Raw genomic sequence first — 22,335 nt, 5'->3', positions numbered from 1 at the left:
CTTCAATGAAAGAAACTGACACAAATGAAAAGGGGGGCCCATATGAACCTATCTCTCTCTCACTTTCTGTATTAATTAATTAATTAATTAAAAAGGTAGATAGATAGATAGATAGATAGATAGATAGATAGATAGATAGATAGATAGATAGATAGATAGATAGATAGATAGATAGATAGATAGATAGAGTAAGTCCACATCATCCTCTTCATGCATGTTGTCTTACTCCAAGCTGTATAGGCTCGAAAGCCTACTACCAATTAAGCATATTAGGTGATGTGCATCTCTGTAATGAGAAGGGGTGTGGTCTAATGACATCAACACCCTATATCAGGTGTGCATAATTATTAGCCAACATCCTTTCCTTTGGCAAAATGGGTCAAAAGAAGGACTTGACAGGCTCAGAAAAGTCAGAAATAGTGAGATATCTTGCAGAGGGATGCAGCAGTCTCAAAATTGCAAAGCTTCTGAAGCGTGATCATCGAACAATCAAGCGTTTCATTCAAAATAGTCAACAGGGTCGCAAGAAGCGTGTGGAAAAACCAAGGCGCAAAATAACTGCCCATGAACTGAGAAAAGTCAAGCGTGCAGCTGCCAAGATGCCACTTGCCACCAGTTTGGCCATATTTCAGAGCTGCAACATCACTGGAGTGCCCAAAAGCACAAGGTGTGCAATACTCAGAGACATGGCCAAGGTAAGAAAGGCTGAAAGACGACCACCACTGAACAAGACACACAAGCTGAAACGTCAAGACTGGGCCAAGAAATATCTCAGGACTGGTTTTTCTAAGGTTTTATGGACTGATGAAATGAGAGTGAGTCTTGATGGGCCAGATGGATGGGCCCGTGGCTGGATTGGTAAAGGGCAGAGAGCTCCAGTCCGACTCAGACGCCAGCAAGGTGGAGGTGGAGTACTGGTTTGGGCTGGTATCATCAAAGATGAGCTTGTGGGGCCTTTTCGGGTTGAGGATGGAGTCAAGCTCAACTCCCAGTCCTACTGCCAGTTTCTGGAAGACACCTTCTTCAAGCAGTGGTACAGGAAGAAGTCTGCATCCTTCAAGAAAAACATGATTTTCATGCAGGACAATGCTCCATCACACGCGTCCAAGTACTCCACAGCGTGGCTGGCAAGAAAGGGTATAAAAGAAGAAAAACTAATGACATGGCCTCCTTGTTCACCTGATCTGAACCCCATTGAGAACCTGTGGTCCATCATCAAATGTGAGATTTACAAGGAGGGAAAACAGTACACCTCTCTGAACAGTGTCTGGGAGGCTGTGGTTGCTGCTGCACGCAATGTTGATGGTGAACAGATCAAAACACTGACAGAATCCATGGATGGCAGGCTTTTGAGTGTCCTTGCAAAGAAAGGTGGCTATATTGGTCGCTGATTTGTTTTTGTTTTGTTTTTGAATGTCAGAAATGTATATTTGTGAATGTGGAGATGTTATATTGGTTTCACTGGTACAAATAGAATAGAATAGAATAGAATAGAATACTTTTATTTGTCAATTTCTTCAAATGTACTTGCCATACAAAGGAATTGAAATTACGTTTCACACTGTCCCATGCGTAGGCATTGACAACAATAAGGTGCAGATGCACAACAAAAACAAAAACAGCCCTAACAATAAGATAATAAATAGTAATATAATAATATAAATAGTGCTAAAAGAATACTAAAAATATATATATAGCAGCAGGTGTGTGCAATTGCAATGCAAGTCAGGAATGTTTTCAGTTCTTGGTTCAGAGAGTGTTTCCTTGTTGGAGAGTGTGGGGGGGGGGGGGGTAGAGTCCAATCTGTCTACTATACTTCTGCCAATCTGGTGATTCTGCTGGCTGGGAGCCGGGAGGGAAGAGAGTTCAGCAGTCTCACAGCCTGGTGGATGAAGCTGTTGGTGAGCCTGGTAGTGCGGGAGCGGAGACTTCTGTATCTCTTTCCAGAGGGCAGGAGGCTGAACAGACAGTGCGCGGGGTGGGTTGCATCGTTGACAATTGTGATGGCTTTGCGGGTGAGGCGAGTGGTGTAAATGTCTTGCAGGGAGGGGAGTGGTACACCAACTATCCTCTCAGCTGTTCTCACAATGCGTTGTAGAGCTTTTCTGTTATAGTCAGTGCAGCTACCGCCCCACACAGTGATGCAGCTGGAGAGGATACTTTCAATAGTTCCTCTGTAGAATGTAGTCAGGATGGGTGGTGGAGCACTTGCCCGCTTGAGTTTGCGCAGGAAGTAGAGGCGCTGTTGTGCTTTCTTGGCCAGTGATGCTGTGTTGGTGGTCCAAGAGAGGTCCTCACTGATGTGCACCCCCAGGAACTTGGTGCTGCTCACCCTCTCCACCGCAGCGCCGTCGATGGTCAATGGGGGGTGACAGGTGTGGCCTCTCTGGAAGTTGACAATAATCTCCTTGGTCTTACTGACATTTAGCAGGAGGTTGTTGTCTCTGCACCACGTGGTCAGGAGCTCAACCTCTTTCCTGTAGTGGGTCTCATCGCCCTTGGTGATGAGCCCCACCAGCGTTGTGTCGTCCGCAAACTTCACAAGGTGGTTGGAGCTGTAGGTTGGTGTGCAGTCATGTGTCAACAGGGTGAAGAGCAGAGGACTGAGCACACAGCCTTGTGGAGCCCCCGTGCTCAGGGTGATGCTGTTTGAGACCTTGTTGCCCACACGCACCGCTTGAGGCCTCTGGCTGAGGAAATCCAGCAGCCAGTTGCAGAGGGAGGTGCTGAGGCCCAGTCTGTCCAGTTTACAGATGAGTTGTTGTGGTATTATGGTGTTGAATGCTGAGCTAAAGTCTATGAACAGCATTCTCACATATGAGTCTTTCTTGTCCAGATGAGTTAGGGCTGGGTGGAGGGCAGAGCAGATTGCATCCTCTGTGGATCGTTTCGCTCTGTATGCGAACTGGTGTGGGTCCAGGGTGGGAGGTAGGGTGGATTTGATGTGTGACATGACTAGTCGTTCAAAGCACTTCATAATAATGGGTGTCAGTGCCACGGGGCGGTAGTCATTGAAACAGGCTGGGGATGGTTTCTTTGGCACAGGTATGATGGTGGCAGTCTTGAAGCATGATGGGACAGTGGCTTGCCTCAGGGAGGTGTTAAAGATGTCTGTGAAGACATTCTTCAGCTCCTCTGCGCAGTCTTTCAGCACACTACCAGGGATGTTATCTGGACCCGCTGCTTTCCGGGCGTTGATGGTGATGAGTGTCCTCTTCACGCTGGCAGCAGACAGGCACAGAGGCTGGTCGTGTGGAGGTGGTGGTGTTTTCTGTGGGCGTGTGTTGTTCTGTGCTTCAAATCGTGCAAAGAAGCTGTTCAGGTTGTTGAGCAGAGTGGTGTCGCTCTCACAGCTACGCGCTACAGGCTTGTAGTCTGTAATAGCCTGGATGCCTTGCCATAGGCTTCTTGCATCCTTGCTATCATTGAAGTGGGAGGTTATCTTGTGTGTGTAGTCCTGTTTCGCTTTCCTGATGCCACGGGACAGGTTGGCTCTCGCTGTTCTCAGGCCTATTTCATCCCCAGCTCTGAAGGCCTTGTCTCTGGCCTTCAGCAGCCTGTGGACATCTCCTGTTAGCCATGGCTTCTGGTTGGCTCGAGTTGTGATACTTTTCACCTGTGTTACATCATCAATGCATTTGGTGATGTATGAGCTCACCGTGTCTGTGTACTCCTCGATGTCTATGATGTTATTGTAGGTGGCTGCTTCCTTGAATATGTCCCAATCAGTTGACCCAAAGCAGTCTTGAAGAGCAGAGGTGGCCTCCTGTGGCCACACTCTTACCTCTTTCATAACAGGTTTGATGACCTTCACTCTCTGTCTGTATGCTGGCATTAGCATAACAGTGAGGTGATCAGAGGTGCCGATGTGGGGGAGGGGGATGGCTTTGTATGCTCCTTTTTCCTGTGTGTAGACCAAGTCCAATATGTTGTCTCCCCTTGTTGGAAAATGTACATGCTGATGAAACTTTGGGAGAACAGTTTTAAGATCAGCATGATTAAAGTCTCCTGCGAGGATGATGAAACCGTCTGGGTGTGCTGTTTGTTGCTCACTGATGGCCTGATACAGTTCGTTCAGCGCCGCATTTCTATCGCTGTTGTTGCTAGATGGAGGTATATAGGTAGCGACCAACAAGATCGAACTTACCTCCCTGGGCAAATAGAAAGGGCGACACTTCACGATCATGAACTCCGCCAGTGATGAGCAGTGTTTGCGTACTACAGTGGCATCCCGACACCACTCGTCACGGATGTAAACACAGACCCCGCCACCTCGGGTCTTACCTCCGTCTACGAGAGCCCTGTCGGCTCTGTAGCATGCTAGCTGCTCCAGTTGTATGGCCGAGTCTGGAATGTTGTCATTAAGCCATGTCTCGGTGAAAACTAGCACACAACAGTCACTTACTTTGCGATTCGCTGATCTCAGAAGTCGTATGTTGTCCATTTTATTGTCCAGAGATCGTACGTTGGCTAAGAGGATCGATGGTATGGCTGGGCGAGTTGGCTTAGCCTCAAGCCTGACTCGGACACCTCCGCGCTTGCCCCGCTTCCTTGTCCTAGCGCACCGCTTTCGACGCCTCCTTACCCGGGGAGGGTTAGCAGGCGAGTCCGGTGAGTTGCTAGGCCAGCTAGCAGGCTGTCGCAGAAGTCCTATCTCCCTTAGCATCTCAACGTTAGTGTTCAAAACTTGGCAAATCTTGCTTCTCCGAATGTGTAAGAGAGCCTGACGACTGTACACATATTCTGACGTGGACTGGCGAGAAACACTTGCAGAAAGACATTTACTTGACGAACAAAACATCGCATTTTCGGGAGAGCGTGAGGTCGCTGCGTCTACACGCGCCGCCTGTGCAGGTGCACAGGCGGCGCGTGTGCACCATATATACCCATTTCAATAAATAATTGAAATGGGTATATATTTGTTTTTTGTTAAGTTGCCTAATAATTATGCACAGTAATAGTCACCTGCACACACAGATATCCCCCTAAAATAGCTAAAACTAAAAACAAACTAAAAACTACTTCCAAAAACATTCAGCTTTGATATTAACGAGTTTTTTGGGTTCATTGAGAACATGGTTGTTGTTCAATAATAACATTATTCCTCAAAAATACAACTTGCCTAATAATTCTGCACTCCCTGTAATATTTCTAATAAATACAAGTAAAGGATAAGTCCGTTTATAATTAACAATGAACCAGTTAAGACGTTATATCCACAACAGTGAAATTCATTTGGTGAGTAGTTGCCCTGTATGTTAGTACATGTACTAACATACAGGGCATGTCAAAGTTGTAACAAAGTTGCCTCGTGAAGAATTAACACGCAATGTTAAAACATTCAGTTTTTCAGAATTTACATAAATGTTTCAGTAATGTGGATTCAGTTCAGCCACATAAATTCACACGGTGCCAGTTTACAGCAAGAGTCGCTTCAACGTGCTTTGTTGATGATCCCTATGAGCAAGCACTACCCGCAGGTGTGGGGAGGAAGACGTCTGCTCTGTGGAAAGGTTAATAATGTGGTTATGCTTCCATCTCATGTGTTGAGTTGATATTTAAAATATGCATCTTCATAGACGGGTTGAACACACACACACACACACCACACACTGTGTGTACATGTGCAGCCATTAACCTTCCCTTGTTCCTCCAGTGACGAGCTCACAGCTTTGTGCAAGGGGATGAAAATAAAATGTCCCGACATTTCAAATTAGCAGCGTGGGCTGTGAGTTGGAAAGCTCGTCAAAGTACTGAGATACGTAATGCACATTTAAAAAATATACATATATGTAATAAGTGGGTGGAAATCTTTGATTGCTTTTTCCATTGTCTTTCTATTATAAGTCAACAGAGGAAGCCAGCAGGGGACGTCCCGCTCCCGCTGAGCGCACCACCAGGTTAAAGTTCCACTGCCTGCTCGTCTCTGTTTGTCTAATCTGCGGCTCTTTGTTGGCTTTGGCTTTGGAAAATTGGTGTTCTTATTTGGCATGCAGTCTCTTTGCACCCCACAAGTGCAGGGTTGAGCTCTAAAGTTTGAGCAACAATAAAAAAGTTAACCCCATCAGAGATTTATAGCAATGGCTCTCTTCAGCTAGTTAGTGCCAAACACAGCATGCAAGTCTGTGGCTGAGAGCTGCAGCTTGTACCTCCTCCTCTTCCTTCCTCTCTGCAGCAGCCCCAAGTGTTCTGCTGTAAAAAAAATCAACTGTCTTATTGAAGCCAGCAGGTCTCCCATTTAAAATGGTTTAATTCCATCATTGTAACACTGACAGGTGGATTCTTGGGATTAGACAAAGTTTTTTTCTGTGAGTGCAAAGAAAATGAAATACAGCTGCTACATTGTTAAACTCGGTTGTGTGTGTGTGTGTGTGTGTGTGTGTGTGTGTGTGTGTGTGTGTGTGTGTGTGTGTGAGAGAGAGAGAGAGAGAGAGAGAGAGAGAGAGAAAAGCTAATTTAGCATCTTTTACCCAGCTCGAAATCACAGCATAGTCGTGTCCAACCAGCTCTAATGTTCACCAGCTGGGCAGCACCTTTATCTGGGTGCAGTGATGATAATAGTCAGATGTGACTTTGTGTTCACAGGTTTCTTCGTGAGGCGCAATGAGGACATTTTCACTGTCCACTGGTTGGACCTGGCTGAAGCTCAGGAGGTAGAGTGGGTCATCCACTGACTGGAAGACTGGTGGGTTGATCCCTGGCTGCTCCAGTTTGCATGCCAAATATGCAAATATCAATGGGCAAGAATCCTCTTAAGCACAGGAAAACATGCGGCCTGTTGTATAAAGTGCTCTGTGCGCTCCGGGAGAAAAGAAAAGCAATCAGCCCATTTAACGTTCAAGTCATGTGTGAGGGCGTTCATAAGGGACAGGTGTGCGAGTCTCTCCCATCGTCTCGTGGACCATAACTATGATTTGACACATGGAGAATGTTGTGCTCTTTGTAGCAAGCTGGTAGCTAGAAAATAATAATAATACTAGTAATATTTTCATATTGGCTCCTGATGGGACTCAGCAGATAGTCCATTGTGAAAAATGCACCATGTTTGACTATGATGATGATGCTTGGCAGTACAAACAGAAAAAACAGTAACTAATAACTTTCTGTCACACATTGACAGAGAAATGTCAAAAGGAAGAGTAGAGTGTGTTTGAACGCTGTGATACAGGTGTTACAGCACCCTCTGCACTCCTGGCCTTTCTTTGCTTTCACACAGATCTTTGAATTTTGCTGCGCAGAATGACGAGTCAGCGCAGTCTGACAGTCTGACACTAGAGGGAGCTCTCTGGAAACTCATTTCAGTTCTACATATTTGTCCTATGGAGAGAGCCATGATTGTTTTCCGCTAACTGACGTACCTCCTGCAGACCGTGCTTTGAAGAAAGCATAATATTTTTTCTTTTGTACATATAATGATTGATTTTAAAAGTGTGCTAGGTGTTAGACCCTTTAAAATAATAATAATAATAATAATAATAATTGTTGGGTTGTGTTAATATGAGCTACCAGACATACCAGAAAATAACGTATTATTATTATTTGATCCTGTCGGGGTCTCCTTTTAGTAAATTAAAATATGAAGCTTGTGTGGATCTGCATACATCACTGTGTGCACACCATAGCTGGACTGGCCATCGGGCATACCGGGCATTTGCCCGGTGGGCCGCTGGCGATTTTTTGTTTTTATGGGCCGATGGATTTTTTTTTTTTTTTTTAGGAAGGGTATATATAATGAAAGGTGTTGGATTGGCCAATTGGTCATGATCGACTCTGGGCTGGACCAATTACAGCCGAGGAGGCCGGATGCACCCTCCCCCTTGTTTAGCAATCACGTGATTTTCGCGCATTGCATGCCGGGAACTCGTGGCAAAACAATCCAAGTACCGCATCAAATGCAAGCATTTCCAGCACCGCAAAACGTTCATTCTCCGGTTCCAATACCTTCTTGTTTTTTCTTTGCCGCACAAAATAGGAATGTACAAAACAAAAGGAGAACAATGCCGGTCCGTACAAAGACAGACTCGACGAAAAGTCAAAGAAAAGATACACAGCAAATCCATCATGTCCAAATTAACACTGTCGGATTTGATTTCAACACTATTAAAGTGTCTATATGGGTCCACACCAGAGAGTGTTAATTTAACTCTTTTTGGAGAGTTGGTACGTTAACTCTGATTTAGTGTTAAACACCAAATCTGTCTGAAGTTGATAATTTAACACTTGGTGTTAAGAGTTTATATATTAACTCTCAAAGAGTATTTTAGTTTAACTACGTAAGAGTTATCTTCTAATTCATTCTAAAAAGCAGGAATTTTACTGTTCTGAACTTCTAGAAATTTCTTTTGGAAATAAACATTTACTAAAAAGATGCAATGGTTTTTGAAAAACATTTATTCTGAACTGTGCACCACAATTTCAAAACATTTTCTGAAAGATGTAACAGTTTACATGTTCTCACTTTCATTAGAATTTTGTTTATCAAAAGGTCTGACATGGTAAATGCAAATAACAGCATTCTCATCACTTATTTCTTCAATTCATCCCTTTGTGGAACTTCAACGCACTTCTGTTCTCCCCCATATTCCATCTTCACAAGCATATCCTGTGCGGAGATCGAATAAAAATTAGTTGACACTAATTAATGGCACAAATAATCCAGTAAACAATTGCAGCACAGTAAAAAAAAAAGGAATCCTCTTTGAGCCATTACTTGTGTAAAGTATTTTCCCAAAAGACAAGGACACAGACAACAGGTAATACTGAACTAAATGTAAAACCTCAACCTTTTTCATTTTTACCTAAACCGTGTGCACAAAACTCTGGAGGGATCTATGCTAACGTAGAATCCAGTCAGGACGTCAGCTACTGCTCGTGTTTTTTTTTATTTTTTTTATGGGCGATCGTTTTCAGGCTTCAAGTAGCACCATTATACCAACATTTCACATTCTAGACATTGTTTTAGGTGTATTTGACCAAAAGTTTGACTGAAAATTCACATGCAAGCTTTTTTTCAAGGCTGTGGTATTTGCCCGCAAACAATACCTTTCAGCTAGCTAAAACAGAATATTATGCTATCAGCGAGCAACATGGCTAATGCCTTTCACACAGCTTTGTCTCAACTCCAAAGAGCCACAGAAGTAAAAGCTCATAATAATAATTGAAACAATCTTTGAAAAAATGACTTACCAAGCATGGCAAACAACTCAAATATGTAGAGCAAAATGTTCTGAAACGGCTTCACTTCAGCTTCGATTGGAGCCGTGCTGGGGGCGGAGTCTGTGAATTTACTCTGTTGGTGTCATAGCCCCTGTAGGAGTTCAGAGTTAAGAGGTCAAGAGTTAATGTTTCCATTGTAACACCTCCAGATTTGACAGAGAAACACTCATTTTTAACACTCGATTTTAACTACTATCATTTTACACCTCAGAGTTACATTAAAAGAATGTGACTCTGCTTAGAGTAAAATTAACTCTACTTTTGCAAGGAGACTATTAACACCAAAACATTTAACACTTTTGAATTTGCTGTGTACGAGGAAAAAATCAAAGGAGTGAACGGGTCAGACCCTTACGAGCACACAGAGTGGACAAAAGACGTTAGCGTGCTGCCCAACTTTCACCACGCTCAGATTTATAATTATACGGTTCTTGGAGTGAGTGCATACACTCATGAAGTTTAGTAACTTCAGGTCACTGCAACAAGCCCAGGTACAGTTTACCGACGGATGGGTGCAGGACCTTGAAATGCACCGTGTAGAACGAAAGACCATCGTACGTATCATAAGTTTACCAGTCTCACAAATCGTCTTCATAAATACACATTCGTTAACCGTTTATTAATAGGACCTTTGAGCTCAACGGTAATTAATTAGTAGTGGAAATAATTTCTGGTACAGAAATGTAGCAGTGACAATAATACTGTATGCTGTAATCGCACTGGACAATTAGTGATACAAAACAACTGTTTTATCCTGTGAATAAAAGTATATGTTTTTGTCAGTGTACCATAATAACAGAAGCGAAACACAATATTGTGTCAGGACAATTCACTATTTATGCACAATAAATAAAGGAGCATAGCGCGACAATTTCTGTTCAGCGCCAGACTTGCTTGTAACCTATATCATCAATTATGTTAAGAAAAATGATGTAATAACTACTACAAAACTCTGACCTTTGTGGGAATGCTTGGAGCAGACTAACCTGTGAGCTGGAGTGTTCTGAGACGTTATATTTGGTATATCCAGACCATCCGTTGGCTCTTACTTCGGAAACATGGCTTAAAAAATTTCTCTTCAACGACGTAATCCGATTAAAAAAAACGATCTCTTTACCCGTCGGCTTCCCGTGGCTGTCATGCGACCGGCTATTGCAGTTAATAATACAACAGCTTCTTGACATTTTTTGGGTTTCTTATTATCGCTGTGTGACTGAGTTCAATTGAAAGCCTGCGTGCGCTAGTACCGCTTGCCACAAGTTCCCAGAATCCTTTGCTGTTTTACCCCTGAATGACATCACATTTTCAATCTTTATCCTGGTGGGCCGGTCTCTAGTCAAAATGCCCGGGCCGATTTTTTGTCCCAGTCCAGCCTTGGTGCACACATGCACACAGTGATGTATCCAAGTCTGACCACGTGGTCAGACTTGGATGTAAAAAGCTTCTTAAATCGGACCAGGTGCCTATTTTGTGTGTGCGTGGTACATGTTGGCCCATTATATTATATTATATTATATTATATTATATTATATTATAAACTTTTCAAACAGATGACATGAGAATAGAATAGAATGAACTCATCAGCACCGATTGGTTAAGGCTGATTTAAGGGTTGGGCAGGACAGGAAATGAGCCACCGGGAACGCGCAGTGTGAGGATACGCGCTCCCACAAGTTTTTTTGGGATCCGGTGTAGCGTCAAGTCAAACTGCAGAATACCGGAAGTGAGGCGTTTTCGGCTTCACAGTAAAAGCTTAATTCCTATTTGTATGGTCCTTATATGCACTTTATTCTCAATCCTTAAATCTAAAATTTGATATACAGAGAAAAAACAAAAACTTCCTTTTTTTATGTAATATACACTGGTCTGTGTGGAGTCTGGAACTGGATTATTTCCCTCAGTTTAACTTCTACAATGACAAAAAAAAAAAAAAAAAAAAATCCAATCTAAATTGAGATAAATAAAAAATAGAACCTAAAAGTGTTTAATATTGTGTAGCCTAGCCAAATAAACATGAGAAGTGGCATTCTCAAATGTCAGTACTAATAATAATGCTTTTTTTTTCCCAAGGCAAATGAGCTACAATTAATACACAAGAGAGTAGCCCGCTACCACAAAGTTATCATTACAATGTAAACACATAAATATGACATAAATATGTTATCATTATTTATTGTCAGTTATTAAATAATAATAATAATAATAATAATAATAATAATAAGGGCTCATCTTTCTAGTTTTATTGTGAAAGTCACGCCGGAAGTGCTCCGAGTGCCAGCCTCCAGTATCAGCAGCGGTGTTGGGATTCAGTGTAGCAGCAAGGGAAATCAGTGGAATCTGGGCTATCTGGGAAAAGGGCAGTCGGTGAAAACCGGCAAGAATCCCGGCGAAGTGTCCACCGTGACACCGCAGAAGCTCCCGGCGGACTCCTCGGTCCCGTCTCCCGCTGCTGGCTGCGGTTTTTCCTCCCTGGATCCGCACAGTAAGTAGCCCGATTCCTCGCTCACCTAAACGCATCTTCATCGCACCGCATTCACCCTTTCCCTCTCTCTCGGTAACCTTTGTGGATCAAGCACTAAAGCGGCTTCTCCTGGCTGCTGGAACACCGGAGCTTTTTCGTTTTGTGACAAATGCATCACGATTTCCATTCGTTAACATCCGCTGCAATAAGAGCTAATTAATTCCGTTAGAAGCTGCATGTGTGCAAAGAAAGGAGAAGGATGTGAGGGGGGGGTGACAGAAAAAAGGCACTGGGGTGTCTGCATGTGCACACACGGGCTCGCTGCTCGTAGTGTCACACTGCGCCGGGGCCTGCTGCGCACACACTCCCGGCCTGTATGCGCAGGGTCGCCGGGGAACAGCAGCCGGCTTGCATCGCCTTTCCAGGCGGAATATCGGCGTAGCTCCGAGGCCAGGCATGCCGGGCTGACGCGAGCTAGGCGTGGCCTTCATATAGCATTACACAGATATGGGCGTGTCCCCCGCAGCTGCCTCACAACTCACTGCTGTCCTGTTAAATCGCATCCACATATTACGCGCATTGATGTGATTTGAGCATCAGTTTCCATTTTCGTGATGTTTTGTGTAATAAGCAGACGAAGGCTCGCCCCGAGGCTTCTTTAAAAGTCCTTCCAAACGCAGCATCATTAGACATGCAGGCCTGCCATCTGTCTGTCTGTCCTCCTCCCGTGCACCGTCAGGGTCTAACTTCCTCTCTTGTCTGTCCTCCTGCTCACACTCCTGTCCGTCTACACTGACGGACCCAGCAGGGTTAGAAGTGGTGGTCAGCCATTTTTTATGTGTTGCTGTAAGCTGTCAGGTGTTTAAATGACGTGACTCCACTCCTCAGTGTTGGTGGTTACGGTGTGTGCAGTGTTGTTTGTTTTTGAGTCCATAGAGATGTACAGTGGTATTAGGAAATGCTAGCAGGGCGGTTAGCTGAACCCACAACTGTACAACACACAGATTCACATGTCAACAACCGACCTTTTGGAAGCCTTTCCTGCACAGCCAGCCATATTATTGACACTAAATATAGGGGCGTGGTTTAGTTGTGTTACAGCCGTTAGAGGTGTGGCTTAGCAGGCGCTGATTTGATACAGCTCCCAACAGGCCATGTTAATAATAATGCTAAAATTACACAAAATTATCTTATTTTTTAATATAATATGCAGGCACTTACACAATATTTCTGCCAAACCACAGTTATTGTGATTGTTTTTTTTATAACCAAGAAGAATATCATCAGTACTTTTTATCACATGCTGGTATTACTATTTGAATTGTATGTTCCATGCTGGTGTGCATGGCTGAATGCGTGTTGTATAAAGTGCTGTGAGTGCTCAGGTAGAGTAGAAAGCGCTGTATAAGAACCAGTCTGTTTATCATGACCACTTCAAAAAGTAGTGAGATGGCAATGACGAAAGATCTTCCTTTTGAAGTATCCAATGGTTACTCATGTCTGTCTTTTATATACAGTCTATGAGAGAGAGCAGAATATGGAGCAGTTTCTCTGATTAACGTGGTTACGGTTAATCTTAAACTCCTGAGTGCAAACCAGACCGAACAGGCAAACAGCTAGAAGGGCAAACCTGCAGCTCCACATGGGAGATTGTTCCAGGAGCTTTGCTGGGAAGATTTCAGGTATGAACATCCTGACGCGTTCACTTGCCGTGCTCGTCTCTAAGGTTCTTCGACAGGCTTCCTCCTGTCGTTTCAGAGCGTCCGTGTCGAAGCATGTTGGTTTTTGCTGGTCAGATGCTCCAGCATCTCCATACAAGACTCATGTTGTTTTTCCTGCTCGTGTCTCCGTGGACCTGTTGCTACAGCTGCACACGTTTTTACACAAGTCTCTCCACAGCTACAAGATCTAAGCTTCATTCACTCACCATTGTAGTAAAAGGAAGGGCTGTGGCACACACTTTGTACCAATGTGTGACTGAAGATGTAGGAGCAGTGTAGTGTGTTCAGTCACAGAAGCCTGATGTAAGTGTACTGATGTAGTGCAACATGAAGTTGTACTTACAACTGATTTTGTGGGAATGAGACTGTGATCACAAACTCTTCTTTAACTGAGGAGTTAATCGCGTCCACTCGTGACACAAGACAGGAAATGATATATAAAGTATTCAGAATGATTTCACCACACTAACAGCTTTAAACGTTTCTCATTCAAATGTGTGATGCCTCATTTCAACCAAATGTTCTTAAAACCACTCGTAAAGGCGTAAACGTCTGGAACTGGGCTCGTCAGAGCTCCAGTCTAATTGTTCTGGCAGTTTTGAGAAGTCCCGCCTCGATAACGCGCTCGCGTGCGGCAAAGTGGGGCAGGATCCCGTGTCTCCGGGTGGTGCTGAGAGTGAACTGGAGTATAAAAATCTCAGATGCCCTAATTCCACTCAAGGCTTCCCCAGCTATGTGTGACCAGCCCCTGGACTACACTGTCCACTGTGCCCTCACTGACATGCTGATTTAGTCGCCTGGCGCCTTTTTAAACAGCGTGACACCATTTTTGATGGTTTTAGCATTGATGCAGTACGAGTTGCTGCTTATTGCTGGCAAGGTGTGGATTACATGTTTAAATTGTTTAAATATCGTGAACATCATTTGGCTAACCATTGCAGGGCTCTCAAAATTTCAAAATCCCTGGTAGCCCTTCGGGCAGGGACTCTTCAGTTTTTGGTAGCCCAAAATAAATGTAAGTAGCCCGAATAAAAAAGAGAGCAATTTTTTGATTGATGTTTTGTTTCCTTTACAATATTATACATTAAAGTATAATATTGTAAAGGAAACAAAACATTCATCAAAAAATTGTTGAAACACAAATTACAACATTGTATAAAAATTACAATCATCAACTCAAACACTTGGTTCTAATTGAACAGAAATTTCTATGAACTTGTAAGAACTGTGTAGGACATGAATCAGTCTGTGTCAGATCCTGAATTTGAAATTTCCACTGAAGTCACGGGTAAGAGGCAAGTGGAACCAAGATCGAGGCCGTTTGCTTTTTGAAGTTTGCACAGACGGCTACATTGTGCCAGTGGTAGTTCACTCTTTGCAACATAGTAGCTGTTCTAAACTGATTTTTCAGGTTTATTTTACTATGTTATTTGCAATTGGTGTTTGTTCTGGGAAAGATACTGCAGACAGCAATAATGCATTTCTTGCATTTCTCATGGGTTCTAATGGGGGCCTTTCTTAAAATGACTGGTCCCAGTAACAAAGGCGCTTGTCGACTCAGAAATCGAGAGAAAACCAACAACACAGCCGGCAGAACATTATGTTATTTACACGGGTGCACATAAGTGGTCCGCATGTGCGCATTCGCTGTCAAAATAAAAGACGCGCACCAGATAAGAAGTTGCAGCGCGCGTTTGCGTCCATATAAAAGGCACTGTTTTTGTCCTAGAGTGGGATTTTCACGGCACATTCTGCACCACATCTCTGTGCGTTCATCATTTGTTTGAAGCCAGCTCACCTCCTGCAACCACTTTTCCAAGAATACGTGCTTCTTTTGTGGTTCGGACTCCTTCTGACATTTGTTTGGAGGTGGAGGAACATCACAGTAATTGCTTAAAGGAGCTTCTTCGACATCTTTAAGAGTTCTAAACAAATGTCTGTCCTCCTCCTGAAAATCTTATGTATGCAAACACGCGTTGCAACTTCTTATCTTGTGCGCGTTTTTTATTTTGACAGCGAATGCGCACCTGTGGACCACTTATGTGCAGCCCTGGTTATTTAGCTCGTCATGTTGCAGCCACAGAAATTCTTTTGTCCATGAAACCATGAAGCTGCACTTTCTTTTTGCCTTATAGTCTGATTTGTCACAACTTTTCCGTTTTGTGGTAAGCTTTTCTTTGGCTGTCACTTCTTCACCCTGACCTGTCTTATTTGGCTCAGCAGAACTAAAATATATATCCTGCTGCTTTTACACACACTCACATAAGCTCAGCGATTCTCTGCGCGATCAACCTCTCACGTTTAAGCTGCGGGAGATTTCACTTGTCATGTTTGCGTAGTAAGCTAACGATTGATAAGACGATGTCAGAGGAATTGGTGCACAAATTATCATCACTCACAGATCAGTGCTGTCGCTCTCTATACACAGTTCGCGCGATTGCAAAGTGAAAGCAAAAAACAAGCGCAAATTCAAACACGATTTCAATATGTCACATATTGACAGTGGCTCACCCATGCCAATGACATAATTACCCAGCTACATTTCCGAAAGAATGCAAAAGCATTGACATATATTTTTCCTTCCTACAATAGCCCGACGGGCAGGGCAGAGAGAGATTTTGGTAGCCCGACTGGAAAAATCACTAGCCCCGGGACGTCGGGCTAGCGATTTTGCGAGCCCTGCATTGCAGTTAAACTCACCTAATTACCAAGCGCATAAACATTATAAACAATAATATATTGTTGAGTAATCATCACTGCTAATAAGTATACTGGTTGCTTTTCTTGGCAAACCAGAACATGAACAGGCTTCGCTGATTTGGTGCAAGGAGCATGTTGCATAAAGCACTTAATGCTGGGCTCACACTCTGCAATTTTTGGCCCATTTTGAGCTGATTTTTGAGTCGTGCGACCTTTTTGGTGATCGGCCCGAGTTTGCCCTTCATCGTGCATCGTGTAGTATACGTGGGGCAACGACAAGCGATTAACACCTCACGACCAGCTCCCGATCATCAATCGCTTGGTCGGGAGGATTTCAAACTTGTTTGAAATCCTCCCGACCGTCGTGAGGGTGTCACCACATGTCGGTGAAAAAATCGCACAGTGTCTGCCCAGCTTAATGAAGCAGCTGTGAAAACCTGCGCATGTGTGGTACAAGTACAACCTGGGGGGAGAAAAGGTGATGTTCTTTATTTCCCAGATATTTTGATCAAATATTACTGATAATTATACTGCATTGCACAAAAGTGTTGAGGCTCTCTTCAATATTTTGCTCCCAACCAGTCAGAATTTCCTGTAGTCTTTTAAAGCAGTGTTGAGCTGCCAGGCTTCTTGGGACATTGGCTGCCTTACCCACCTCAGCTCACCAAGGCAGTACAGGCACTGCCTTTTAATCCAGTCCTTGTACCCATGAATCATCCAAGCATAAAACACCTAACTAGAGAGAGATGAGTTAGTGTTGTGTTTACATGTACCAGACTTAGCAGTTGTGTCATTAGCTTGATTTTGTTCCCATTTCTGTGGTTGAATCCATGAAAAATGCTCCAATGGAGACACTTTGGAAAACTGCACCTCTTCCTCCTGTAACTATATACACTATATATCTATGTGCACTGAACAGATATATTTTAACTTTCATGTAGAGTCTTAAGCACAAGACATTTTGCTTCACCGAGGTTTATTAAGGTTTTACAGTAACAGGGCAGGTAATGTAAGGGGAGAGTTCTCCGGTAACTAACCTTCCCCAATACACACTCAACGTCTTTGAGTGTTACAATGTTACCAAAACAGTAACATTGTAACAGAGATCCTGAACACATCACGATAAAATATCATACGACGATATAATCACACACACACACACACACACACACACACACACACACACACACACACACACACACACACACACACACACACACTTTGAACTACACTGAAGTGTTTTAAGAACCTATGTAGTTATAAGATTATATATTAGTAATTAGGATTAATGTGTGGCCTTTGACCATGCTGTGACCTATTGTCAGAAGGCAAAGCAAAGGGCTAACCTGAGGGTGTCCCCTTGGGCAGGGCCCTCAGCCAGGGCTGCCCGTACCCTGGCCTGTACCTGACCCCTGCAGCTGTGTTTGGACGGGTGGGAAAGTTACTCAGCAACAGGGGGCGGGGATACTGATCCCTATATATCAGGGGACCAGAGGACACCCCCAGCACTCGTTTCCCCTCTGCTGATGCTCTCTGTCCGTCTCTGTGTTGTTCTGCTGTCTGTGCTTAAGGCTGTACACCCCGGGGTTTTGCTTTGCTTGCTTTCTGCTATGTAATTCTCTTGCTAAATGTCTGTATGTATTTTTCCTGCTGTTCATATGATTCAGTGTATTAAACTCTGTTCCAGAGCATCTTTTTAAGTGTCTTGATTTTAATTGGATCTAAAGAGGTTGGATCTCCACATCCTTGGTGGGAGAAGGTTATCAGGATGGCTTCAAAATTTACGACCACAACCTCAGACACTTATTTCTACTGTTAGGTTTAGAGGTGCTGGCCTCTCTTTTACACCAGCGTCACTACAGTAATGGGGGTGGGGCAGAATGCAGATGGTATGTAAACTGTATGGAGATCCTGTTAGACTGTCGGTTCGAATGAATCAGATTGACTAATAAATACGCATTGTGGTCAGAACAAAACAGTCCGGTACAAACTGCAGCAGATGTTAGTAAATGAGGTCCAATGATCTCAAACATGCTGCCAATGCAGTAAAACATACATGGGTTGAAAATAGGGCTGCCATGATTACTATCAAAATCGTCGACAACTAACTTAATAGTCGATGTGTCGTTTGAAGCTTTGTAAGATCCCGAAAGATACAGGAATAAGTAGTAGGATTTAAGAGTGTAATAACGGACTGAAACAGAAGATGGCAGCACTGCATGTACAAGGAGTCCAGCTGCCGTCAAACCCCGAAGAAGAAGAAGAAGCTGTGTCCGGTATCGTAGCTGTGTCCAAATTCAGGAACTGCATCCTCCTGAGCCCACATTTGTAGGCCGATTACGTTACAGCGACACGACAGACTGTCCAAATTCGAAGACTCCTCCAAATGTGGCCCTAGCCGTGTAAACTTCAAATATCTGTTCGGTTTATCAAGACATCACATATTTGCAAGAGCGCTCCGACGTTTTCGGAGACGTCTGTTACCGACCAGCTCGATAGTGGGGTTCAAGGCTCACTAGAGCACAGCGAGAACAGCGGACTCCCTGCACATCATTTTCAACCCCCCGCGGCCTTTGGCTACTCAGGTTAAGCATGATATATAAGTCACTTAGATAACTTAAAAATGTTGTTGTTTGGCTTTTTTCAGTATTTTATTTGTTCCTGAGTAAATCGGTTTGGCTGAGATTAAAGTTATAGTTTTTACACAGCTGAATAAACGTCAAGCAGAGAACTGATTATCAGAAGTGTGAGACGGTGGAGAATATACTCCGGTGTCCTGTTATATTTTAGATAGCAAGGAGCAGACGGCTGAGTTTATTAAACTTCACCAAAACAATCTGCAAATCTGCAAACTATCATCTTGATTATTTTTAGTTAGCACAGACCTGAAACACTTCAAGCTGTAAGCTAATGATAGTCAGTGTTGGTGAAGTTTCTTGAAAAAAGTAATCAGTAACTAATTACTGATTACTTCCTCAAAAACGTAATCCCGTTACTTTACTGATTACTTATTTTCAAAAGTAATTACTTAGTTACTTAGTTAGTTTTTAAAAACACGATTTACAACCTGAATAGGTGATAAAGGGATAGATCTTTCAGCCCAATTCTACTTTTTCTACATAATCCATCATACAAAATGTAATCAAATGGAAAAGTCTCTTTTTAAAACTTGTTTTATCAGTTTTAATCTTTTAACTTTATGCATCAAGCAAACATTTAATTATATGCAACATTCTCTGACTGGAAGAAATTAGTTTAACATTTAAACCTATTCCAGCACATAAAATAAAATATTTTTTGTGTTTACACTCACTCTTTCAGATGCAAGTAAAACACAGCAGAAAATAAATAAAGTCAAAGACTCAGCGGTCCTGTTGCTCTATTTTCACCTGTAAAGCAGGAGTGGGGTAGGCGGAGGTTTACCCTGGTGCAGGTGTGCCGCGGTCAGTGGAAGAATCCGCGAGTTTCTCTGTGAGTTTCCCATTACGTCGTAGCGCACTCGGTGCTTGCTTGGAAGTTTAGGGGTTTTTCGCTGTAAAAAGACGTTTTCTTCCCACGCACAGCGGACGCTAATGTTTTTGTCACTTTTTATGGAATCAAACTCAAAGTAAGGTCAGTACTTCCACGCTTTAAACGCTGCACGCTCATACTCTCTCCTGCACTCGATATATGATCCATTGTTGATCTGCACACAGCTGTTGTCACGAACGTCGCACTCGCTTACGTCACTGTCATGAGACATTCTCGCAAAAAAATATCACGGTTTTAGTAACGCAGTAACGCAGCCTTCCTACAGGAAAGTAACGGTAATCCAATTAGCTTTTTTGCAATAGTAATTCCTTACTTTACTCGTTACTTGGAAAAAAGTAATCGGATTAACGCGTTACTGCCCATCTCTGCTGATAGTTGTATAAGAGCAGATGCACGCTGGTGCAATAAGCCGTACGTTTTACATGATCTGATTAGTCGACTGTCAAAATAGTCGTTTGTGGCAGCCCTAGTTGAAAAACCAAAGTGCAGCTGTGTCATTCATGGTCTGGCCTCCTCTGCAATCTAACAGAACAAAAAGCAGCTGACATCCAAAGAAGAGCTTTGGAGCGCCCTTCAAAAAGCTTAGAGAAATATTTCTCAAGACTATTTAAGCAATAACTGGAAAGCTTGCCTTAGAGTTCAGGCTGTATGGACGAATGAAGGCGGTCATACCAAATACTGACTGTCAAGCTCAACTGTTTCATACTTGATATTTCCATGGATGTCTGCACATGTTTCAGTAACTGCACCTTTTTCCCATTTTCCTAAAAAATCGAAAGAAATGTGGGAAGACTTTTGCACAGCACCGTACCTGCTTTACATCTTCACCAACTGCCCAACAATAAACTATAATACACATAATAACTGTAAAATGATGTGGTACATAGATTATAATTTAACATGTAATGAGGGCCGTAGGTCGATGATCGATTTTGTAATCGTATCACCAGACCTGCGACCATATGTTCTGGACACTCGGGTAAAGAGAGGGGCTGAGCTGTCAACTGATCACCACCTGGTGGTGAGTTGGATCAGGTGGCGGGGGAGGACGCTGGACAGACCTGGTGCACCTAAACGCGTAGTGAGGGTGTGCTGGGAACGTCTAGCAGAGGCCCCAGTCCGCGAGATCTTCAACGCACACCTCCGGCAGAGCTTCAACAGCATTCCGAGGGAGACTGGGGACATTAAGTCCGAATGGACCATGTTCAGCGTCTCCATTGCCGAAGCTGCTGCATTGAGCTGCGGCCGCAAGGTGGTTGGTGCCTGCCGTGGTGGTAATCCCCGAACCAAATGGTGGACACCAGAGGTGAAGGGAGCCACCAGGCTGAAGAAGGAGTCCTATCGGGCTTGGTTAGCCTGTGGGACTCCGGAGGCAGCCGACAGGTATCGACAGGCCAAGCGGAATGCGGCTCGGGCAGTGGCTGAAGCAAAAACTCGGGTGTGGGAGGAGTTCGGAGAGGCCATGGAAAAAGACTTTCGGACTGCCTCGAAGAGATTCTGGCAAACCGTCAGGCGTCTCAGGAGGGGAAAGCGGTGCTCTACCTGCACTGTGTATAGTGCTGGCGGAGCGCTGCTGACGTCGACTGAGAAAATTGTCAGGCGGTGGAAGGAATACTTCGAGGACCTCCTTAATCCCACTGACACGTCTTCCGAGGAGGAAGCAGAGTCTGGGGATGAGGGGAATGACCCGCCAATTTCCGGGGGCGAGGTCACTGAGGCAGTTAAACAACTCCTTGGTGGCAGAGCCCCTGGTGTTGATGAGGTCCGCCCCGAGTTCCTGAAGGCTCTGGACGTTGTAGGGCTGTCCTGGTTGACACGCCTCTGCAATGTTGCATGGAGATCAGGGGCAGTACCTGTGGACTGGCAGACCGGGGTGGTGGTCCCCATCTTTAAGAAGGGGGACCGGAGGGTGTGTTCCAACTACAGGGGGATCACACTCCTCAGCCTCCCTTGGAAAGTCTATGCCAGGGTGCTGGAAAGGAGAGTTCGTCCGCTAGTCGAACCTCGGATACAGGAGGAACAATGCGGTTTTCGTCCTGGTCGCGGAACACTGGACCAGCTCTTTATCCTCTCGAGGATACTTGAGGGTGCATGGGAGTTTGCCCAACCAGTCTACATGTGTTTTGTGGACTTGGAGAAGGCATTCGACCGTGTCCCTCAGGGTGTCCTGTGGGAGGTGTTGCGGGAGTATGGGGTGTCTGGCCCATTGCTACGGGCCATTCGATCCCTATACAACCATTGTAAGAGCTTGGTTCGCATTGCCGGCAATAAGTCGGACTCGTTCCCGGTGGGTGATGGGCTCCGCCAGGGCTGCCCTTTGTCTCCGGTTCTGTTCATAATTTTTATGGACAGGATTTCTAGGCGCAGCCAAGTGGCGGAGGGCTTTCGCTTTGGTGGCCTCAGAATCCCATCTCTGATTTTTGCGGATGATGTGGTTCTGTTGGCTTCATCGGGTGAGGGCCTCCAGCTCGCACTGGAACGGTTCGCAGCCGAGTGTGAAGCAGCGGGAATGAGGATCAGCACCTCCAAATCTGAGGCCATGGTTCTCAGCCGGAAAAGGGTGGAGTGCCCACTCCGGGTCGGGGATGAGTTCCTGCCCCAAGTGGAGGAGTCCAAGTATCTCAGGGTCTTGTTCGCGAGTGATGGGAGAAGGGAGCCGGAGATCGACAGACGGATTGGGGCTGCAGCTGCAGTAATGCGGATGCT

The 22,335-nt window shown here is 44.3% G+C and overlaps 1 protein-coding gene across 1 annotated transcript in view; it reads left to right on the top strand.

Annotated features, from left to right (window-relative positions):
- Window positions 1–11,500: 11,500 nt before the first annotated feature.
- The window catches only part of raph1a (Ras association (RalGDS/AF-6) and pleckstrin homology domains 1a), a 75,910-nt gene continuing 65,075 nt past the window's right edge, over window positions 11,501–22,335 (top strand). The window contains exon 1 of the mRNA XM_085373973.1: window positions 11,501–11,698. The gene's annotated coding sequence lies outside the window, so the exon portion shown is untranslated. The remainder of the gene's footprint in view (window positions 11,699–22,335) is intronic.

This window comes from Diplotaxodon limnothrissa, linkage group LG16 (genome assembly GCF_057381915.1).
Source record: "Diplotaxodon limnothrissa isolate DT_005_m linkage group LG16, D_limnothrissa_male_GT1.1, whole genome shotgun sequence".
Lineage (NCBI taxonomy): Eukaryota > Metazoa > Chordata > Actinopteri > Cichliformes > Cichlidae > Diplotaxodon > Diplotaxodon limnothrissa.
The sequence above is the reverse complement of the archived record's forward strand: the minus strand, read 5'-3'. Positions and strand labels throughout refer to the sequence as shown.